This window comes from Varroa destructor, unplaced genomic scaffold, assembly GCF_002443255.2.
Source record: "Varroa destructor unplaced genomic scaffold, Vdes_3.0 BEIS01000006.1, whole genome shotgun sequence".
Taxonomy (NCBI): Eukaryota; Metazoa; Arthropoda; class Arachnida; order Mesostigmata; family Varroidae; genus Varroa; species Varroa destructor.
The window spans coordinates 29039949-29063517 of record NW_019211459.1 but is presented as its reverse complement, the minus strand read 5'-3'; the positions used below and the strand labels follow the sequence as shown (position 1 = coordinate 29063517).

At 41.5% G+C, this 23569-nt stretch overlaps 1 long non-coding RNA gene across 1 annotated transcript; it reads left to right on the top strand.

Annotated features, from left to right (window-relative positions):
* The first annotated feature begins 1330 nt into the window (after positions 1 to 1330).
* Positions 1331 to 22255, top strand: LOC147755090 (uncharacterized). Its single transcript, XR_015330442.1, has 4 exons — positions 1331 to 2543; positions 4904 to 5003; positions 17973 to 18134; positions 19601 to 22255. It is a non-coding gene; the product is annotated as an uncharacterized LOC147755090 (long non-coding RNA).
* The last annotated feature ends 1314 nt before the right edge of the window (positions 22256 to 23569 follow it).

Sequence of the window (23569 nt, the reverse complement as noted above, 5' to 3'; positions counted from 1 at the left end):
GCTAATAGCTCGTGCGGGATCGACTGAAGTAATTGAGAGAAAAAAAAAAAATAGAGAAAGCAGAAGCAGACTGAGCTGGTGCCTTGTGTCTATTCTTCGCTGTGCTCACATTGGGCCTGGTGGTTCATACTGGTAGCATATATCACGCCGCGCCCTATATCGTTCGCTTTTAGGTAGATCCTTTCAAAGTTGTTGCTATGTTCGAACGCCGCTGTTACACTCACTATCGCCGATGCCCCCTTCGCTGCTTTTTGATAGTTCTCAAGAGATTCTTGCTATCTTAAGCATGGCCCTTGGGATTATTTTTCTGTTGACCGCCTAACATTCTCGGTATCGTATTTTTCTCCTGTTTCTGTTGTGAGCATAATAGGCAGACGGTGGCCAAACAGTGCAAGGGACATTGTTGCTGACACTGCTGATATGTTAACAATCTATAATATGATAACTAACGATAGAGGTGACCCAATAACATAGTGTTCAAACTGAAACGTAACTTGACATGTGTGTGATTCGATTTAATAAAGAAGTTTATTAATCTGCAGCATGACTCCATATCGCCGTCTCTGTTTCAATGTAAGTGTATCATAAGTACCTGTAATTGTTAACTTTCGGTCTATCAGCCTTTAGTAAATGCCGTAACGCACTTGTCGCTCGTTTTCAACGTAAACAATGCTGACTCATTTCAGATAACACGACTGCAGAAGGGATGAACTCTAAAATATCGTCCTAATACAGAACACCTGGTATGTTATTAACACCGTGCACTTGTACGATGTATCCATCATATCTTCCTTCGGCTCGGGGATTTTCTTCGCGCTTTCAATTGATTGCACTCATCCAACAAGCAAAGAGCCTCCAGATACTCCAATTGGCACGGACTTTTGCCGTGTCAGTGTCACGAATTAGCGTCTTGGTGACTTATTTGTATACGCTTAATATGAACAAAAGGATCTATTGTGAGTTGATGATACGTCGAAGTATGGTCGCTATGAATCACGCGTAAACAATATAATCAATGTCTAATTAAACAAATTACCTTCGGCCAATTTTGTCATCTATTGTGTCGATTGTCGCTTTTTGTACATACTATTTTTCTGGTCTGCGATAAAATTCTGGTGGCCAAATTATTGTCTGTCCTAGCCGCGCCAGTCAACCCTCTGTGATTCATAGGTGCATGGACGACTGAGGTTTTGTATACAACAGCCCGTTGATTTGGTAGCTCAGTCGTGCGAGTTTGGCTCGTTCTGGCGAGGGCGCGGTCGGCAATGGATATCTCATTGAGATTCCAAGGAGTCCCCGAAGTGCCGGTCGTGATAGCGACGCAATCTTAGCGACGCGCGAGCACGAACGAAGTCTGCGACTTCGCATCTGGGTGTCACAATATACACTAAAGCCGTTAACCTATCGACGACAGCGGCGGTGCATGCATTGTATAGTCACCCGGTGTGGTACATGAGCGTATAATCGGAACGGGGATGACAGAGTCAGGCTTGTTTTCGAGTAGCTTCAGATTTAAATAACAGAATGGGTATCTTTGTGTATATCTATGAGAACGTTTATGCCAGTTCGTGTTGGACTTTAGCTTAGTTCGACTTTAGTGGCCGCTGCGATTCTCGTTGTCGCTTTGTCGTAGCAGCCTTCGGTGATGCTGTTCGCAGCGTGTGCCCAGGAGCATGTGGCTGCTGTCAGCTTGCGATAGCTGTCGCGTAATCACCGTATCATGGCAGAATGGAAATGCTTGTAGGCTGGTCGTCGTGGTGGATGGCGCCCATAGCCGATGTGTTGGATTACGATGAGACATCATGAGACACGCATGCGTGTACTCGCAGGCGGCGTCTATGAGCAGCCGGATTTTGGAGAGGGAGAGTGAAACAGACGATAGCAAAAAAAGAAAATAGGAGGAAAGTATAGCGAAAAAGACGACGGAAAAAACGCAGTGGACAAGTGGACGTCATTGCGCGAAGCGAAGTCGCTATCGACCAACTACGATGAACGGGGCGACGGCTGAACAGCGACAGCAATGGGAAGATTGACTCCAGCATGAAGTGGTCAGAGTCCAGGGAGCGGCCATGTGATATATCGAATCCCACTAATACTACTCGCACGGGCACGATGACTACAGAAGCGGCGACTCCGTTCCGCCTGCGACCGGCCGAGGACCGAGGGACCAACAGCCGGCGACGAATTAAGTGAACGAACCGAAACTCTTTACGCTGAAGAACGTCCCTGTTGTCGGTGTTGTTTCTCATGTCGCCCGAGCGGGCTTGCCGCTACTTTGTAGTCGTGTATTCCAATGAGAATCTGTCCGAGACATTGTCCAGGGCAGATCGCAGGACTAATGTGCAGTCTAAATGATTCGGTGGCCCACGCTGTCTGTCCGTCCGTCCGTCCGTCCGTCCGTCCGTCCGTCCACCCGTCCGTCCGTCCGTCCGTCCACCCGTCCGTCCGTCCGTCCGTCCATCCGTCCGTCCACCCGTCCACACGTCCGTCCGTCCGTCCGTCCGTCCACCCGTCCTTGCTGATTGGCAAAGAATTTGTAAACGGTAGGACTTTTACCGATCTCATCACTTCAGTCATGAACAGAAACGAAAGGGGATCGCATGTGACCCAGACTTTCTGAAAATATTGTTTTCTGGTACCGCTGGTATTAAGTATATATTGAATTTTATGCCGTTCCTGGTTGTAGGTCTTGTATACGCGGACTGTATTTTAAAACTTCAACAAGTTTGCCCCTATATTATGGAGTGCGTCAGATGAGATTCAGACAATGTACACAAAATGGCCATAAAGAAGCTATCGTATTATTTTTTGCACACGTCATCATACACACGATTATTATGAACCCGTGTAATTCCTAGTTGGCTGCGTAATTAGCACACTTAGGCTTTACATTTGTGGGCAAAATCATACAGATGGTTCATTTAGTATCCCCTACAGATTTCCGTTGCCTCATCCCGTTGTTGAAAGCCTGCATTTAGTTACCTGCAAAAATACGATCCCGGACGAAATGAGGATTATACTCAACAAAAGCGAAAAATAATTTACCAAATATGACGCTTCAACAGATTGTGGTTGAGTGGTAATTACAACGCGGCCTTTTTGTTTCACTTTCAATATTCAAACGAAAGTTATGGCAAATGACAGGACGCGTTAATAGCCTCGCAACAAAGCACATAAAGCTTGCGTCGAGAACGACTGAAAATTTAAAAAAATATCGAGAACGAACACCGACAAATTTCCATTGTGACAGCTCTCACAGTAAGAATGAGTACCGCCCCTTAGTGCTTGAACACAAAGCGTATAGAAAATGTGTTAATGAGTTATTGTGTTTTCATTAAACGTTGTTTGCAAGTTTATTGCTACTATATTGGATTTATTGTTGCACGTGCTAACTTGCTTCTTCCTAGGGTCTAGGGAAAAAACCATTAGAGCTAACGCTATCGGGCAAACTTGTGTTAGTACAAACCATGTGACCCTGTTTTTTTTTCGTCATAGAGAGCTTTCATAGCATGGCTGTTAGTGTCCAAGTAAGAAACGTAACTGGTCGTCGATATCGAATCAATTGTAGCGTCTTTAACTTAGAAGTAAGGGAACAATAGCGGAACGATTGTTCCTTCTCATAGATAAACACGAACACTTTCGTTTGACAAATATGTCACGTAAGTAAATTTTGGCCGCCGATTTTAAACGAGGCATATATTTACCCTAGGTTTGTCTTCATTCAAATAGTGCTCATGTACCTTGGAATCAACTTTTTCAACGCGTGTCATCAAACAAAGTTTTTAGGTTAGTAGTGATATAACTAAAATGTACTACATAAAAGGACGCTCTCTTTAATATCAATAAAGGGTTCTTAATCGGACGACAACTAACCTACGAAAAGCTTTTCCCTTGGTACACCGAAAGAGCAATTCTGTTTCGTTCTTCGATCAAACAGGTTTTTAGGTACAGTTTATATAGCCGATGAGCAAGCTGACCCAAACAGTAGTTTAAAACAAGTCTTTTATTTGCCAGCTTATCTACAACGGTTTAAAATATTCTTACTAGTAAGTTAGGCTTTAGAAGAGACCGAACAGCGATCGGATGCTGTTAATGGGGTTAGGCTGTATCAATAGCGCGTCAAAAAGTGTCTCCTACTTTGGCTGTCCCTACGTTTTGCTAGGCGGAGGCCAGAAACGAACCAAAAGAATTATTCATTCGTCCGCTCACGTTATTCTGGCTATTTGTTTGACTGTAGTCAGTCTAGATGCCGGTCAGCCGGATATTGTGTAGGTATTATTGAGGCGTGGTTATATAATCTATTCGCCTGTTCGCCTGCACATATTGTACTTTGCTGTGCTCGGCTCTTGCCACCACCGTTGGTTGCCGTCTTCGTCGTCCTCATCGGCTTCGGTCGCTAGCCGTCCTGCTGCTGTCATAACGCCGGCTGGTTGGCTGACTGTCTGTCATTATGTCGATGGTTGTCCACTCACTCGAGCGCCTAGGTTCACTGCTGCTGACTACTGCCGTAATTCATAAGATATATCGTAGATCGAAACATTTTGAAGGTGTTTTATCAGCAGTCTAATCATCTTTTGCGGCATCTACGGAAGAAGGCCTACGTAAGCCGGCCACAAGCTGTCCGATTTGTTCGAGCATCGATCGTTTTGCTTCTCCTACCGTCGCTATCAGGAATACCACAGGCGGCGCGTCTTAGGTGAATGTACTGCTCTCGTCCGCGATAAGACGCGTTGTTCCCTTTGACAATTTGCAGCAGAATTACTGTTGGGGTAATTCGTCGTAGTAAATCTATAGTAGCACCGTAATAAGGAGAATGAACCGATTAATTACTACCACTGCTTAGTTCATTTAATCTCTCCTGTTATGAATGAACTTAGCTGAATGGAATCGTCTTGTCTTTCAGGCTCTACGGGCCGCAACGTCTGTTTGTTACTTGTGCAGGCTGCTAAATCGTAAATACCGTTAGAGCTGAGTTGGATCCCGCTAAAAAGGAGACAATATGGGTATGTAGATCTGGCCAGCTATTCCTAAATGATCAAGCCTCTCTTTAGGACTTCGACGATAAATTTTTTACCTGCCTGTCTATTACATACCGACTTATCGTACTTTTTTTCTGTCAATAAACACAAGGCGTAGTTGTGTTAGTCAACTGTTTTACGAAACAGATTAAAGAACCCTATACGTTTGTAGGAATAAACAGCGCGACTTTTTTTCTATCGAAACTTTTTGAGTAAGGGGTGTAGAAGAAGGATAGTGCATGTATAGTATTTTTATAACGAGATAAGAGACAAAATCTCCATTTATTAGACACGGACAGATTCGAACTGACAATCTTCGTCTGCAAAACTATAAATGTTAAAGGGTAAACGACAACAGCAGCTTTACTAAACTGGGAAGCAGTTTTAAATTCATCAGGGGGATATGCGTACTGTATGATAATGCAGCACATTAAACACCGCCGCGAAGGCCGCAATTTTTGTGCCTTTTTACTTAAATAACAGGTTAAAGGATTCCTTGACGTACAAAAGAAAGGTCGGATGAAGGCGAAGTTTACTGAACACGTTTTTGGTTTGATTCCTCTTTTCTTTGAATTGCTTGCCTCCAAGCCACGCGCATCGCTGACTGATTTTTACACAGCAAAGCATGAGTTACTGGCAGGGCGTAGACGACCTTCTGCTGAGGGTCGGCAAGAAGTTTTCGAATCGTTAAGGCTATGTAGAGTTGAATTGCTACATACAACCCTTAGTACGTTCTTAATAGTTTGGCTCATCCGAGCATCGGCTTTATCTTATGTGTGTGATATACATATGTGTATAGTAGAGATCCTTTTGGACTTCCTATGAGTGGTCTATGTTTGGGCTTACTATCTAAGGCTCAACAATTCCTGTTAAAGTTGTTGTAGAAGATTTTGATACTGTTCTCTAACTTAATAATTTCTATATTAACTCGATCTTTTGCTTAAATGATACGACATAGCAAGTTGTGGTTCTCACGCATAAATGTATGTAAGTACCGCAACATGCACGTCAAAGCACGCTGCGTGGTGCCGGACTATTATCAGAATTGTCATGTAATACTCCCAGTTAATACATACATGAAGTTTTGGTTAGAATAGATGCAAGTATAAAGTGTATAATAAAGCAGCCATGATACATTTGACAGTATTGTAATAAGAAAGATAGGAACCCCCTAGGCGAGAACTTATCTTTGTTTTTTTCGAAACAATTTGTTAGCTTACATAAAGATGTCGTGCAAAGTTCGCAGGAACTTTAGAAGATTGTTGAAAATGCGTTGTGACATGGTAACGGCTTTCGCTGTAGAGTGTTAATAGATAGAACTTAAAAATCAAACTTATGTGTAGACTACATATTGGTTCTGCAGCCAGTGCAATGAAAATTAGAACACTTATATATCAATAGGTCACTGTGTATCAAAGGTAATCACATTATACATCGGAATAGGCTGCTTTATCTCTTACGAATGTTTATGATGCTATGTTTTAGGTGTCGTGTGTGCCTTCAGACTGCAACTACCTAATTGAGCATAAAAAAATAGTGGTGATGTATCCAAGTAGAAAATGCTGAGTCAACCGCAGTGCACCTCGTGTTGCATCTGTACGTAACTGTGGACTTCGTACCTAATCAATGTTCGTCACAAACAGCCTCATGATGGCCTGTGTTCCCTGTTGCCTTCGTCTGTAAGCACTAGAATAAGTTGCTTATTTTCCTTAATCAGCAAAGTAACCGTTTCCTCAGTAAGCTATTCAGCATTGGCCGACGTATCTGCATATTCAGATAGGCTGCTGTACCACCGAGGGCTATCAGATCATTCCAGGCCCCAATAATGGCTTTAACCAATGGCCTCTTAGGCCTTTCCTGGCCTAAACAGTGCTCTAGATGAGGAAAGGGAGTTAAAGTGAGAGACAGAGTTCGCTGCGAGGCTGTTCATCTGGTCACTGTTGATGCAGTTCAATTTCGGTCAGGCGAATATTCTTGCTCTTTTCTCTTTTACGGCGAGTTTGGGGATGTCTTGAATAAAATGCCCTTATTAGTATATCAAATGGTTGCCCATCCATGGGGCAGTCGTTTCTATGAATGTACATAAAATAGAATCAATCTGCTGATGGCACACGAAAAGTCGATTTTTGCGAACAATTATTCAAATCAATTTAACTCAATTGTTAACCCAATGTGCAAGCTAAATTATTATAACCTTCAGAAATGCATCTAAAGATCTAGTCACTAAATAGAATCTTTAACAAATTTAGAGCATCTTGAGAATTTAGGTGTTTTTTCACAGGACTTAACATAAGTCTGAAATCTAATTGGGGAAATTTTTTTTTTTTGCTAATTTGTTACGTGAAGAGAACAGCTATTCTAATCTTACACGTTCGCTTTGCTGCATCAGCGAAAACGGGTAGCGTGCTTAATCCTCTACCTATCCCATTAATAAAATAATAAGAAAAAAATGAATGTGAAGAATTGCTACAGTTCTAAGTTAACTGATGCTGGGATCTACTGGGTACTCGGTTGGAGAAATGCTTTTGTCTTGCAATTGTACCACATTGGAAGGTGGCTCCGTCAGTTCAAAGAAGAACATCAACGCTAGCCTTCCGCAAGCCGCTGGTTCGACCATGCCGTGTGGGCATATGTACATATACAATATGAATCAAAAACGGTTGAAACAGAATAAGTAACGTAAGTCTGGATTCTAGGCCTAATTAAATCCGTATCATTACTTACTTTTTTTTTTTAGCCATGCCCTTACCATATCGATAAACATCTTTATTCTACACACAATTAGTTTAGTGAACAAAGTGACTGTCTTAATAAGAGCTTGTCTCTGCCTAAACTTGTTCCCTCTTCCCAGGATCACTAAACGAACCAATGAGAATCGCATTGGAAGTTGTGCCTTGTTGATCGAAGCTCGTATTTGTTATCTAGTCAAATCCGGGGAGTTAGTTAGATTAAGATGGACCGAACAGCTCGAACTGGCAAACGTGCATACTTACGACGCACGCTCTATGATCGTTGAAAAGTATTACAGATGTACCCTAGTCAGACACTGGACAGGATAAAAGGGATTTGACATTATGAAGATATTAAAAGTAAGGAATTGAGGGAAACTGTATCATTTTTCTGGATTTGTAAAAATCAGTTCCTGTGTGAGCAATTTCTACAGGTGGCTGTAACCGCAGCTCACTAATTCGCACTTAGAACTGTAAAGAAATTTTGCTTCTGCCACTATCTGCTCTATTCATCGCTATGATAAACGTAGCACAGTCTGGCGGCGCACATCTTCACAAGAATATAGTGACACCAAAAGCGACCAAGACGATAATTCTAGCGTCGGCCGCATCGAAGTGGCCACCTTTTGACCCTTTGCGGTCGCGGCCGTAGGGCTCGCACAAGTGCTGGCTAGCAGCAGCTGGAGACAGTCAGTCCGTCGGAACGAATAACCCGACCGTACTGAACGGCGATCGTATAGACGGGACTACATCGAGTCGGGAAAAGTTGCGCCTTTTGGTGGTATTTTGTTTCTTTGTCTTGCGTCGTTTCGGGACTCGTAGTTACTGCGACGAGATTTTAAGAGGAAAGGTGGCGAAATTTCTTTTTTCTTCGTCGCGACGCCAATGAGGAGGAGGAGGAGGAGGAGGAGAAGAAGACGTACGCCGGCGGTCGGAGCGGTGGTCCATGGAACGGTTATTGGTCGTCGGGCTCGTTTACGGCAGCGCGAGCGAGTAATTGGCTCTATTTCCAAGCAGCTACATACAAGCGACAACAGCGATAATATTATATTTTTGACTCGTATCGCTGTGACTGTGTGGCTTGACCGTTTGTTCCTCTGCCATTTGTAGCGGATCGTATCAGATCTTCCTTCAGCCGCCCTTCAAGCCCAGTTGCGGTCACGACTCTTCACCAAATGTCGGTTGCACCGAATCCTTCGCGGCGGCCGATGCTGTTGTTGTTGCGCGATCAGAATGGCCAACATCGGGCGGCTGCTGCGGAAGAACAAGCGGCAAAGCGTCCAAAGATGCGCGTGTCTGTCCGCGCCTTTTACCGCTTTCTGTAGATCGTTGATTCGTGCAAAGCGGTACATTATGGTCTACTTACTATTTGCGCTCACCTTCGGCTGCTTGTCGCTTGTATCTACTTGTTACGATACATAATACAATCGTCTTTATGAGTGGTTTCATTCAGGTTACGACTTTTAGTAATCTGGTTTCCGACTAAACCATTTTGTCCGCAAGACACTTTTTTGTCAAATAGAATTAATTGAATTCTGGACGTGGGGGGCTTGGTTGGCTATTTTAGTCTTGCAAATATTTCAATTTTGTATAAATATTATATTTTTACCTTTAATTTTTTCGTGTACAGTTAACACTATTACTGTTCATCCTTTATAATATCCTTTGACCAGACCAACATGTTAGGTCTTCGAATTTCTTCACCTACACGTCTAAAATGGCTACCGTCGACTAGGACGCATAAGCAGGACAGTGGTAGTAAAATAACATTCAGTAAGGTCCCCCTTTGATTTCGCTTGAACGTATGTGGTAGGCCCTTGTATGTCGAGTGCTAACTACGCTATGTCAGTTCCTAACCCTGGCCCTTAAATAGACAAAAGAAACTTTCCCACTGGCGGCTCGCCATTTCTTTTTAAGTTACTACCTTTCTCTAATTTTGTCTGCTTTAGGAGTTTGCAGAGTAGGTTTGTCAGTAGATCAACATGGTCCGCGGGAGCTTCGTGCATGAAAACGGAGTAACCTGCCAATCAATATGACAGTCTCGAATAAGCTAACGCTATGCTATTCGAATCTTCCGTCGATCGAAGAAAGTATTTCTCCTCAGTGCTCTGATTTTGGAAACTTCAACGCTCGGTATTTACTACTATATACAATGCACGGATGAATTGGAACCTACTTATATTTTATTCCCCGTGGATTTGCTGGATAATGTTCAAGAGTTCAAAATCATTTATATTTTCGGCGTTACCATGAAATGACATTTGAGCGCTTTCAGATTTAACCTTCGTTAGCTTTCGAGATGCCTAAGTAAAGCAAGGTAAAAAAAAAAAGGCGTTATAACCTCAACCTAAATTAAGTCTCTGAAGCAGTCACTTGAATCATAACGACCGCTATGTCTTCAGCTGAATAGATGCGATAAGCGGAAAAATCGACGGGCAATCCGCTGTCATATAGAACAACGTCACTATAAGAAAGTAACATGGCAACTGCCTTTGATTGGCTAGCTCATGGTCGTTCTCTTCCCGAGCTCGTAGACGCATGTTTCGCGTGGAACGCGCACTCTCGGGGATGTCCGACTGTACTGCATAATTCACCTGTGCCTGGCTACTAAGAGATGATAATAATAATGTATATAATGTGTTGCTCCTGCAGCGACCAGTATTACTGTAGCCATAGCTACTAGGAGTATACTTTCAACACTGCGGCTGCCGTGGTGTATACAACTATACACGAGAGCGCGGCAAAAGCGCATGAAAGCCAATAGGGAACAGCAGCACCACTCGCAATAGCGAGATGATGGCGGTAGGATCATCGCGGATGTGTTGTTGAGCAAAAGAAGAAGCTGCTTGCCGTCTGCCTGCCTGCCTGCCCGCCTGGCCGCTGGCTGCTATGGCCGCTCGGTGTTGGCAAGCAAAGAAGGAGAAGGTAGGTAAGGCAAGTGAGCGACTGAGCTCGTTTCGGATTCAGAGCGATATTGCCTCTGCATTGCTGAGTTCGTGCTTCTAGGAGAGAGGTAGGCAGCAACCGTTACAGGTACTCCTTTCATACCATAGCCACTCTCCACAATATAGAAAGAAAAAGGGAAAGCGTCCGAGAAAAGAGCGAGTACTAAGTAGAGAATACATAAATGAGCGCAGAACTAAAGGCAGGTAGAACGGTGAAAGGCCGACATTTTCTTTGCCTCATTGCGCAGTCGGGTGCCTTCCCAAAGATTTAGCTTCGCAGTTTACTTGAGAGTTGAAGAAAACGGCATACGAGAGTTTGCGTAGATAAGGTGACTGAGATGTCTACAATACCCTGTCGGTGAGAGATGACAGCCTCGAAATTGAGGAGTTCTACCAATTTGGTAATAAACTCACACGAATAATAGTTCAAGGCTAGACCGTAGAAACTGGCGAATGGGGGATAGGAAAACACAAATGCTGCGGCATACAAACGGAAGTAACAGCGTTAATAAAGTAGATACGGTTACCGCTGACTTGTGCCAATAGACAGCTTATAGCTTAGGTCTTGGACGCATAATTTATATATAATCTAGCTCATATTTTAGCGTAAAATAAAAAGGCAACATTTAAGTTAGGTGCGCGCGTAAAAAGTCTCTTGATTTACCCTGATTACTGTGCGACTGTGGTTTCGGTGCCTCGAACTGGTTACCGCGAAGTGGAGTCTGCCCACTTTGAGTCGTCGGTTCTGCAAGAAATAGAAGATGGCCGTGTTTTTGTGGCCAGGTGCCTTTTCTCTTTCTTTATCGTAATCCCTAAAGTTTCCCGGTAGAGTTCTGATCACGATCCAAGTACAAAGGAGCGAAAGCCGAGATGGAGTAGCTAGCTCAGCTTATAGGCCGCAGATTGTCTTCTTGTTATGGAGAGCAACCATTTGCTAGGCTCCTCGTGGTCATCGGAGTCCATTGTAATGGCATCGGTGCGCGAGGGCCATAAGAAGTAGCCGATGGCCAAGTTTGTTCATGAAAGATCTCTACGATGGGAAGTCGAAAGACTTGCAGACCCATCTATACTAACCAGTCTAGGCATGGCCCCTCTACGGTTATTTTGCCAAACAGCATCGGCACGCAATCCCAACTACGGTTTTGCAACGGACTATTCTTGAACGGACATTTGAAGCCTTGGGGTTTTTCTATGTTCTTACTCTATCACTAAACCCGGAACTAAATGATGCATTGTCTGCACACGTATACAGGGAAACTTGAAAACAAAATCAGTCTAATTAGAAGCATTTAAATAAATCAAACATAATGAACATGCATTAATAAAAGAGTATACCCGTGTTTATGTTTATTGCATCGTAGAGACCTATCGAATGCATTTGGATTCTGTTTTAGACGATGGGCTAGTGTTAAAAAATGCGTCTCCTTAAAGGACGCGAAGTTATACGCGACTCAGACAACTATGACGATCGAAGCTCAAAATATAATTATACAGGAAATTGACCGAAAACTACTTGCAGTTATAAATGGGTATTACTGCGGTGTCCAAAATATAAAACGTGACTTCGGTACATCACTTTTTAAGGCAAGAGCTAAAAGTAATCATTTTGTGAAGTCAAATGGTATTTGCATATGTCTCAAACGAAGATTGAATCAATGAATAAACAATCAGATAATAACAATGATTGAAAACGAGAGTCTTTCGCTCTTTTCGCAACAAATTCCTCAGACAGCCTAACTGTAGCTTCTTTAATTTTGCAAAAGCTGGCGGCTGTGGTTTACCTCTTGGGCCTTGCTCGACATATTGGGTATATACCGCAATGGTTACTAAAACGAGAAGAAGTAAGTTGTGATATATCTTTGAATTAAATCAACCCTTTTCTATGAATAATGAGCACGTTCGTAATTAATATGTATTCTTTCGAAAAAAAAAAAGTATCTATTTCATTGACTGCGAATCAATTGGACTTCTAAAATTTTCACGAAACTCAGTTTTACGCCCGCTTAATTCTCTCGCTAGCTAGTTATCTAGATTATTACATCAAGATTATCTGATGTCTTTAGTGAAATCGTTCTACTTAACATTATACATGAGCGATTTTACTACAACGGGGCCTTAGGCTTAACTATGAAGGCCAAGAATGCTGCGACGCAATCGACACAATCGAGGTTTGACTGCTCTTCATTGTAGCTAATGATAACATTGTATGGATCTGGAAATGCAGTATTTGTGTAATGTAAACCTGCAGCGAAGTGACACCTTAAAATCCGCAGATCAGTTAAACGTCAGTGAACTTACTCGGTATCCGCGCCTTTTTTTTTCTGGGGTATTTTCCACGACATTTCGATCGTACCGTGAGAGAAGCTGAGGCCTCTTTCAGTGCTGATAGGTAAGTTTCCTTATATGAACATAATTAAGGATTATAATCAGCTTTGTCGAGCGAGCAGACGTTGAGGGCCACGGTAATTGTCTTGCAGTGATGGTCGACGCCTTTTCAATTTTTTAGATTGCCTATCACAAAAACGGTGTTATTTCGAAATACAGCATAAGAACTTTCTTCTGTTCAAACACTGGCTTTGTATTTCAAAAATCATAGTCGCCTTTTACCGAGCCAACTCACGAAACACGTATCTCAAAAATACTGAACGTAAAGAAAAAAAAAAAAAAAAAGTTCATTTTGCAGATGTACTTGATTTTTGAATGGTAAGTAAACTAAAATTTGGTCATTTAATCACATAATTTTCGAAGTGGATAGTATTGATTTTTATTGGACGTCTGATGTGGCCAGGACCGATTGAATGAATAACACTTCTGCCCGAAGATTGAAAGTCAGTGTTCAAGTTTCGAATCGTAACCTTAACATCTAGTTTACGTAAGTAGAACTATGTTTCGAACGGGGGTATGATGATATGCATATATAGAGCTTGGAGACGAAAAATCCAGCTGGCAGCTATTATTTTTTCAATTAAAGTAGCACATCAGCGTAGAGATAAAGCTATGGCAGTCGGCTAATTTCTTCGATAACGTGCTAAATTTGTCTATAATTAGTTCCATCTCGTTGGCAAAATGAAGATGACTAGTCATGATTTGAACCCGCGCGGTTATGTATCAACACTATCGATGGAACCATTATCGCTAATTTCTGCCTTGAGTAGAGTGAGAGGATAGTGATAATTTTGTCGCAGCGTTGTCGTCCAATGTCAAGAGTTGTTGTTATTATGACGACTGAGATTGTGACGATAGGCGCAGTTTAGAGATAGAAATGCTTGGCCTCATTACGGTTGTTATTGCTACTGTTACCGCTGCCGATATAGGGGCGACGATCACAGCCAGCGCCGCAACACTCACAATATATCAGAACGTAGGAACGAATGCTAGCAGATAAAGTCGTCTCAAAATGCCAGTTCTTTCTATGCACACATACAGAACAATGGTGTATATGCGGCGGAATACATTATTTGTGTATTTAATGCTTCAGTCCGATATGTCCCTTTCAGAAGATCAAGTCGACATAATTAACGAATGCTGATCTAGTATCCCGCCGAACTTTTAGCCAACGATTGGTGCACCAGTTAATTAGAAGATGCTCAAAGATATCTACGCATCGGCCACTGAATTGGTTGCAGTTGGCGACCATTGTTACGTATGCAAAACAATTGAAGATACATCTTCAGTAATATGTTCCTCCCATCGTAGCGAATTCGCCCATAATTGTAACATGTCACTGAAATTAGCCAAACAGATCTGGAGTCACGTGCGAAAACATATATAGTAAAACGATTTTTTACCTCATAAGTAGCGGAGTAGAGCAGCACTGAAACATCCACCTCTCAGAAGCGCTAGTGGCAATGGTTTGTCTGATCCGCTGAGGCGTTTTCTCCTTAGGAGTTTAATATGTATAAGCTTAATATGCTTATGTTCAAACTTTTGGGAAAAGGCCAGTGGGAAACAATTAATAGAACCGATGGCACCTTTGCCACTGAGTGTTCAGTTATTCAATAATATTTGTCCGGATAGTGTGAGCTGACGATGGCTATCCGCTGTGAAAAGCACACTTACTAAGTTCGCCCAACAAGCTACTTGGACAATTATATATATTTCTGGAGAGGCGTCAACCGAAAACGCGCACACTAAGCATTTTTGATTGTAAGTAAACTGTCGCGGCTAAAACGATACTTCACTATAGTTACGATCAATACCTGAAAATTTTTTCGAAAAAAGGGCTTCAGGAATGAAAAGAGGATGAGGAACACCTGTACCGCCGTAACTGATGACGGAGCTCTCGCTGTGCACACGACCAACTGAATAGAATACGCAAAGGGAAAATTAACTAACATCAAACATATACGATATATTTCCAGCTAGTCAGAATATAAAATAGTGCAAAAAACCATCTCAATAAAGACGTATATTGTATTGCATTAGGCACAAATGAATGCAAGGAAGCCTATTAACTAAAACGATAAAAGGGTATTTAAAACAGACCCAGTAGTTTGGGTCGTGTTTGCTTGAAAACTACTGGAGAAAACAGTGAAAAACATTGGGATGTTCAATATTATACAATCTAACACGTTGACGTTTTGTGGAATAACTTACTTCGCAGTTTGACGCTCTAGTTTGACTCTGTTTGCCCTAAAACGAAGTTAAAAAAAAAAAGCATTGATATGCTTGCATTTATGCTTGATAAACACATTTACAATGGACTTGTCGGTTGCAAAACGGTCCGAAACAGGTTTATTTCCATAAAAAGTTAAACCAATTATTGCATTGCTCTGAAAACGGGGCAAAACGTGAAGGCCCTAAGTGTGGCTTCGGGATGGTTTTTAGAATTCTCTGTCATATGTCTTCGGTTCCACGAACACGTGGATGCGCGCTGTTAGTAAGCGGCAATAATGTTTGCCCGACAATCTTTTTCAACTGCATTGATATCTGGCTAGTTCCTCTCTTCAGGCCTATCTTGCTCTCTCTCGGAAGTGTGTACATGTCGCTGATTAGGGTATGTATATGCGTGTGTTCCGAAGGCGTTCTTTGCCTTCGTCACTTTTGGATGGACCGCTAGTTCGTGATGTGTTGAGAAATGGAGAGAAAGCACGGGCAGAGAGAAACGGAAGATATATTAGTGAATTGTTGATTGTACGTCGTTAGATACTTACAGACATATACATATGTATACACGTCTGTACCTAGGTACCTATGCGGTGTCGCCGACCGTCTCTGTCCGGCATCGATCGTCGTGGTGGCGCGACCGGGACCGACGCGTACCCGTGTCGGCAGCAGCGGCAGCAATAGCAAAGGCTACAATCGCTGTTGTCGTTGCTGTTACTTCTGCTGCTGCTGCTGCTGTCCGAGCGGTTCTGCCCCGCGGCTGTTTCGGCAGCTGCTGCTTCTGCCTTCGACGTATATGACATCAGAAGGTCGTAGGTCAACTCGCTAGCTCGCTTGTGCGTTTCTGGCGTAATTGGTTACTCTTCTCATAGGTAGGTATGCTTATCTATCTACGTACATGGTCTGCCATGGCTCATTGGGCCGCTGAAACCGACCGGTCGGTCGGTCGGTCGGTCGGTCGGTCGCCATTACTATTAATTCGGTCGTGAGTTGGTCGTGTCGTTCAATAAATTCGTATCACCTTGAGATGGCGAACAAAATGAAGAAAAACGTGGATAGAAAGGAGCCAACTCAAGCGCTGACCTGCGACGAGGAATAAATGCACAGAGGCGCTTATAGACCATGACAAAATTAGGTGAGACGTGCAGGACAGAAGGCACAAGTTAGTGCTTGCCTAGTTAAGTATACTATGACTAACCACTATTTAATGTCTTAACAGGCAAATTTATACAGCAGATATTCTCATGAGTCTAATAAGTGCAGCCGGCAAAAGTGTGCTCAGAGAAAGCAGGCAGCATGTTAAATGCTTGTCCGCTGACTGCTATTTAAAATAGTGTTATTTTTTATTGAAATAATGTGGAAGTTTAGCAGCAGGTAACATGCAGGTTGACCGAGGTCCGCTTAGTGGTGTTGGAATAGTGCAAACACATTAGTACCCACTTAGGGAAGAACAAAGTGAGACGTTGGTAGGTTCTACGGTTAGAATGAATATCTATATCTACAAAACATGATGTGCTTAAAAGCACTGGCCAATTCAGCTACAGTGAAATCGCTGCCAGCTTTAGCAAGTCTCCGAAACGGATTAGCGCAACGATTTCGAAAATTTGGCCGGTTGAGGGTGGCAAAGAAGGGAAAACATGTCGATCGACAACACATCACGTATCAAGCATAACTTTTAGGGCGTATATAGTTCCAGTACTTATCTCTTTCTCGCATATGAACCGTACTCGCTCTCCAACCTCACTAGAAACCGAGCTCAAGGCCGGCAGCCACTTTTTAGCCTTTTTGCATGGCCGTAGGTGATCGCTTGCGTTAACTTCTGCTGTCCTGTTGCAGTTATCCCGTCACAGTTACCCTGTGTCAGGTAACCCACTGCGTTGGTTTGACTACCAATCCATATGCTGTTCTAATGATTTATCTTAAATTGTCGGCCTTTATTTGGTTATTGAATTTTATTGCTAACTAAAACGGCAGTTATGTCAGCAATGCAAAAAAAGCACCCTTTAGCCGTGCTTTAGTTACTGTATTCCTTTGTAGTGGTTATTCCAATCCCCTTTAACAATTCAACAGCCCGTCACCCTACTTCTTTCAATCCGTCGTTAGTCAGCTGTTGCTATTTCAAGCTAAAACTGACCCTAAGTTTTAAAAAATATCAAAAACAGATCACTGAACAATACGAAAACGCACATGCCTTCGGGTATGATTCATGCCCGCAAAGGCCCTGTTTATCTTGGCATTATCTACGAAAGACTAAGATAAAATCGAGCTTTGGATTTGAGTAAAATCTATTGCATTTTAATTAAACGCGTCAACATCTATCGATCAGCGTTAAGAACGTGGTACTTTGCGTTGAAAAAATACTTCCGATGTCTCGTACTTCGATCGGAGTTGTATAAAAAAATGTGTTCACGACCAGAATGTTCGCCATGCCAGCTGCTGCAACTTATGTTCTAGAAGTTCACTAAGAAAAAACTTTAAAATTCTTCCCGACCAGATATTAACACCATTATCACCCATTCATTTCATATTTAATTTTTGTAAGTCTATTAACTGGGCCTTTACGCAAATATTTGAATGCCGTTTTGTCCACCTCTTTTTTAATCATATAGCATGCAGTCTGCACTAGCTCCTACACGAACGTAGATGAATAATTAAAAACAAAAAAAATGTCACAGGCAATCGTAAAACACAGGACTCTGAGCGGCACCAGAAGAAAACATTCGGTTCACGTTACATCTGGCTCGACATACGCTATAAATGGCTTGAGGATGTGCAGTGCTATGGCTATCAAATGCGTTACCTTGTGCCAGCTGTCCCGTTATAGGAATTTTATTTCGGTCAGTATATAAGTGACGCTTCTACCGTTTTCCCATTTGAATGTTTCAATGGTTATGTCGCCACGCTGCTGCGATTTGATCAGTCTACCCTAACATTTAGCCCCTAACAAAAACTATCGTTTTGTTCCATACCTATACTTTTACAAACTTCCGATCTCAAATCATATTGTACTAATTCTGTTATTAAGTATCGGTTTATTTCTTCTATCTGCTCACTTTTTTGTTTGGGGGTCAGTGACCCCTGCAGCTTGGCGCACGGTGATAGAATTAGCGTGTTCCAACAGTGATCAGTTTCTTTTTTGGAATCATTTCGCTTTATAATGTCCTAGTAACATTTCTACCGTATTACAATTGATCCGTCAGTATATTGCGTGTACTTTGTTACTTAGAGAAATAACTGACCTCGATTTCAACTGGCAATGTAATACCACAAATTTTAGTTGTAGATTAATCTCCAGTCTACGATCTTCTCCAGTTCAGATACTGTAGCCCCCCACAATTGATTCCGTTTTCCAATTAAAATTGGGTCGTAATCTCATCCTTTTGTCCTGCTTTCACCCTTCCACTTGATCTATAATCCGGAAAAATTTTCACCAAATATGAATGTATTCGAAAATACCAACGTTTTAGGATTAAATTGTAAAAGTGAGAAAATGGCCATTTTGTAAAAACAAACAACTTTTAAACAATGTACGTATTTGCGAAATTTTCAATGGTTGTTGAGCGAATCACCGGAAATTCAGCCCGTTCGCCTAAGTTAGCGTTACGCTCAATGGCAAAAAGAAAACTCTACCGTCTAGAGAAAAATTATTCATCCGCTCGATTGCATGCTATACGCAGTTCCAAAGTTGAAACTCTAGCCACTTAGCAAAAACCAAGCTTTGAAGCCCAATTCGATGGGTCGCTTTGGTCAGACAAATCTGCTAGCCTACAAACAGTTGTAACCGAATAGTTTTTTTTTCGTAATTCAAGAACAGTTTTCGTATAGTATACGCAGAGCACACTTGTTCACCCTTAATTTTTGCGTATACAGTTGATGACCCGCCGCCTTGGTGGTTCCAAACCGTGGTGTGGCATCGTTTTTCAACATGCAAACTGAGAAATTGCTGCTGTCTGTTTCCGATCAACCAAATTAACATTACGTTCTATGAGAAAGGCAAACTTTTTTTTTTATCTATAAGTAAAATAGTTCGACCATCAGCAGAGCCGCCACAGTAACCTAGGTCAGAATGCAAATGTCCCGCAAAATATTGGAAAAAACCAAATATGTTAGTCAGAGCGACAGTTTACTGATGTACTGATATAGTTGTGTAAGTGATTCAGGACTGCCGGAGTTGTACTCGTAGCTATAATGGGTCATCATCTGTGTGTTGTCAAAAGTGTTGCAAGGACGGCTGTCTAATGATGTTGTGTAAAGCCCTTCAGTGCAAATGACAATATTTATTGTGATGACATTGCTCTTCAAGGACCCTGATGCTTCCAGACCCACAAACGCGCCTTATAGCAATGCGTGTCTGGTTGTGGCCGAAGACAAGTTCTTCAAGAGAAATAAGAGCATTATCCATGGTCTAAGCTTGCGCTCTATGGATTGTCATTGCGAAGCAAGGTTATATCGAAGTATGTCAGCGCCCCCCGGGGAAAAGAGAGAGTGCCTCATGGGAGCTCCTGTTCGACATCGTTTTGGCGGCCAATACATGCAGGTGCGAATCGCACGACATGTTCCGGAGGTTCAGGTGGCTTAAAATGACTACTGCGCTGTGAAGTCGAAGACTGTCGTACGACAAAAGCAGTTTACCTTGCTACAGTACACTACGGTCGTAATCGACAAATCAATACCTAAAAACCTGCAATAGATACATTTGCACAAAATCCTCAACCGGGCACAAAAAGTTGTTGCAGCTAAACAGTTGTTTTAGGGTAATGAAGATTTATTTATCATTACAGTTATTATTTCGATGCAAAAGTGGCTCACTGTTGTAGCGTAAAAGCTGAGTGTAGCTTTTGATCCCCGCGGTGCTTAAATTAGACCGCGATGAATAAATGTAGTAATTTTACATAAACCAAATCCATATCCATACAAATTGACATGGATATGCTGCCGCCACTGCTGAAGACGGCTGTGAAAACGATATTCGTCTTCCATAAAGTTCATTTTCGAGTTCAGACCATCCTTTCTGCAATTTTACGAATTTAAACAAGATTTCTTAGTGAATATAAAATTTGTATGACGAGCTGTTTTTACCGCTATAGTTTAGAATGGAACTCATTGGTAAAGGACTCAAATTTTCCGGTATCTATAGGTTCCTCGTTTGTTAGAGGTCTGAGCGACGGTATTCGAGTGAACGTTCTCAGATTCAAAAACATACAAACGCATCTCGAAACCAACAAGAAACATTTTGAATACCGTTTCTCGAATTTTATACTAGGCGACATAATATACGAATTATCTATGTGGGAAATCGGGTATAAACTGCAAGAAAGTTCATCACAAATTCAAATAGAAAATTATACAACACTGAAATACTACAGTAAACGTGCATAATAACAAAGATTATATACAATATAGTTGACTGTATATTCGAATGCAAAAAAACATCTTTTTTTTTGTTCAGTTGAAATAATAAAGGTATAGCGCAGCATTATATTTCCGGTCATTTTTTTGGTTTTTCTCTTTTTACCTTTCTTCGCGTGGCAATTGCTGTACACCTTAGTTGCACTCGCTCTTCTGGGTTTGTTATTTTTATACTTTTACCAAAAAACTGTGTATCTAATACACATATATATATATATATATATATATATATAAGATCGTGCAGTATGGGGAGTGACACCGCTTATATTAACATGAAGTTGTTTTATAAGAGGTGCGGCATTTCACGACACTTTTTTATATTTAAGGGGCATTTGTAGTCAACATGCAAGCCTGCTCGTTCGAATATTGTCGTTTAGACGTTTAGCCCAGGACTTTTAGAGGGTCTTGTAAGTCAGAAAATTCTACTGATTTACAAATACGCATTCCATCTTGGAACTACAATGGCAAACATAGCTCGCTGTGTAAATCTCGTTTTAGGTAAAGAATCTGTTACCGGAAACACTTTGAGTTGTTGCCCCCAAAAATTTCGGAAGGGAAAGTTTCATCCTGGAAATGCGTCCCATGGAGCACCCCATCCGAAGTCAAATAACGCAGAGTTAAGAGATGTGGCGGAAGCTAACCCGTCACAAAGTGCACAGATGTTAGCACACAGGTCCAATGTATGTAGGAATACCACGACTACTCATTTTGTTCGAATAAATAAAGTAAAAGAAATCGAACTAATAGGTGCCACGTGATTTAATGCTGAAAACTTAAAACAGACGTAAGGACACTTCTTTATACTCTGGCGTTATAACAGTGACCTATGATTGCATTAAGTTGTGATTAAAAATGGGTACGCTACCATGATGCAAACAGCCACACCGCCGACTGAATCGGAGATTACCGTAAAGTAAATCTATAGCTGCAAGAGTTTTGGTGTCTGCCTGAGATAATCTAGTAGAGCTGTTACTTACTACGGTTTGGTGAGTGCTACTCCGCCAATTACGGTTAGAAGAAAAGAAGAAAACTATGAAAATCTCGACATTAAGCAGTAAAGGTTAGTGGTCGGACACTACGACTGTTGCACGACAACGCTTGACCTCATACTGAGAGAATAAGGTAGCAAAAATACAGAAAATTATCGGTTGGTTAAGAACTGCAACTTTTTAATAGGAAAGTCATTAAAATTTCAATATGATGTTTGAACTGCTTTACGAGACCTTATAAACCCCAGACTTCTGGAGCACTCGGATGAATATATTACCATCCAAATAACAGAGATTCATAGATTATAAAGGTATATATTTCGAATAGAAATAAACGAAGCGTTTATTATGTTACGTTTCATACAAAATAGTATCTCACAGCAAAAATTCGAATTTGGTAGCACTTAATAAAATGGCAGCGAGACAGGTTGGACTAGTTTTGATTTCATTCATTTGATGGCGTGTCATGAGAAAAATATTTAAAGCCCATATTAAGCCACCACAGCAAATAGCTAGTACGCGAAACCCAGCACGTCAAACTGCCATTTAGGAAAAATGGAGAAGGCTTTTTATTAGCACTTTTGGATCGTAAATGAACAGTTTTGTATGCTAGTGTAGAACTTTAAACAAAAAGTATTCAGAAATGCGTCTTGGGCATTCCCCCTGAATAAAGCATTCACTTAAATCTAAAAAGTTGAGTGAAATATGTAGTTATTTAAAGAATTACTGGTATTTACTTCTTTAAGTTGTGATATGTGGCACTATTTAACTTTTTATTTAAGTATTAATTTTATTTGTTTATCCGAGGGCAACTGATGGGTGCGGCATGTGCGTAGGACAAATAAAAAAAAAACAGGGGTTTGTGGACGATTTTCCGGATAGACCTTTTGGGCAGGCTATTTGGAAATTTTAAGTTAGCTCGTTAAAAATTAAAAAAGAATCAATACTAACGAAGTAAGTAAGAAGGCCGACGTCAGGCAAGGGTCATGTAAATTTTGAATGATATTTCAGTTGTTCTGGTTGATTCACTTGTAGACTTGCACTTCAAGGACAAGTCGTTTGCCGAAGAGACCAAGCCAATACTTCTTTCCAATGCTACGTAAGGCCAAAAAATTTAAATGGAGATATAGAGTTAAATCGCACTTGCGACGGATAGGGCAACTGAAAGATTTACGGATATTACCACTGTCTTTAATTCAGCCCGACTTTAATTTCATTTTTGAGCCGCCTAACACAAAATTCGAATTGTCTCCGTTGCGACGCGGCTTTCATAGACGCATAAAATGGAATTTGCACAAGGACATTGTTGTTTGAAATATCTATGAATCGAACCTACCTGGCAGATATTAAGATTCCTCGAACCGGGATTCCACCTCAGTTTGGGGTGGAATATATGTCCAAATCGTACATTGTGCCGAGGCAATGTTTGGCAGAAGAAAAGAGGACTCCGTACGGGCATACTCAGCTCAATATTCTGTAGATTAAGCAGCTTCGCAACTCTAAACAAGCTCTACAACCCTGTTCGTCGTTTAAATAATAAACAGCCAAATACGTAGGAACGTCAACCTTCCATTCACTCACTGAAGCCCGCTATGGACAAACGCAGCGGGTGAGAAACACCTGAAAGCGGACTCTTAAAAAAGCGAATTAGACCATTGATAGTTTCAACACGGCCTGTCAAAGGTGACCCGCGAGGTTGATTTCGTGATTCAAAATAACGAGTGCTTAGATTTTTGTCAACTGATTCTAGTGAGGATAGTTAACAATTACTATTATAAGAATACCGATGCTAAAAATCAGCTCGTTATATGTAGAAGAAAGAAAATGCTATATTTTAAATAACAGTGTCATACCTCATATGCATGTCTCATTAG